Source organism: Mesoplodon bidens, assembly GCF_964165515.1.
Source record: "Mesoplodon bidens genome assembly, chromosome: 18".
Lineage (NCBI taxonomy): Eukaryota > Metazoa > Chordata > Mammalia > Artiodactyla > Ziphiidae > Mesoplodon > Mesoplodon bidens.
The window spans coordinates 45,109,410-45,110,664 of record NC_138175.1 but is presented as its reverse complement, the minus strand read 5'-3'; positions in this window follow the sequence as shown (position 1 = coordinate 45,110,664).

The window sequence follows — 1,255 nt, the reverse complement described above, 5'->3', positions numbered from 1 at the left end:
ACTGCTGTAGCTTATTACCCTGTTTTATTTTTCTTCATAACATTCACCATTCCCTGTAATTATTTATTTAGAGGTCTATTTGTTTATGGTTTTCTTCCCCACTAGAGTGTGGGGAAGCTTACTAGATGTAAGCTCTATGAGAAAGGGATCTTATTTATGTTGCTCTATTGCGATTCTAGTTCCTAGTACACTGCCTGGTACATCATAATTGCTCAGAAAGTATTTGTTGAATGATGAATAAATCTCGAACTTGGTGGGTAGAGGGGAGAGGAGGCAATCCATACCTATTATAGAAGCTCTCTACAATCAAAATTCCCAATTCCAACTAGTTCACTGACGGTTGCTGACTCCCTAGTTTTCTGGTAGACCATAATACCCCAGATTGGGTCTGGCCTCTTACAACCTACCTCCCTAGGTTTCCCCCATTAGAGATCGGACCACTCTATTCTGTCATCGCCTGGTGATATGTCTGTCTTTCACCCTGGTTTATAAGTTTGCAGGGGGTAGGAGTGGTACATAAGTGGTGACTGCTGTGTCCCCTGAGTCAGGCAGCACATTCAAGGCCCTTGGTCAACATGAATAAATTTATGGCATGAATACATGAATGTGGGCAGAGGGGAGGCTGCCCTGGGGAATCATTGCCCTACCCTGTCTCCCATGGTCCACATCTTGACGGGGTCCCAGGGTTGGTCTTGAGCTCTGGTCCATGGCTTTCCTGAGCTACCACTTCCTTCCCCCATCAACCACCTCAGGGTGCTGGCTCGGGCTGGCAACACTTGGCACACCAGACATTGAGGGACAGGTGTCTCATTTGGCCCAAATGGATACTTAGAACCAAGGTAAGTAACAGTTTGGGATGTATTTGGTGTTTTTCATGAGCTGGAAAGGAGGTTACCGAGAAAATAAGTCCATCATGCAGAAAAGCAAGAAGATGAGTATGATGATGCTTCCCATAACAATCCCCAGGACTGCAATGTAGAAGACTTGGTGGGAGGTCTCAGCTGCCATGGCTCGGTCATTCCATTTGTTGCTGTGTCTTGTCTGATTTGAGGGGAGAGGCAGAACAGGAATAGATGGGTTTAAAAAGGTTATTGTACAGGGTGGGGTGGTGGTGAGCCATAGGACTGTACGAACACAGGGTGGGGACCTAAACCCATAGGCGGGAAACAAGGAAGAATTTGAGTCAGCATTAGGGGCAGGATGGAGAGTGAGGGTAGGTAAGGATTGGCATGCCTCAGACTCCCACCTGGATAGA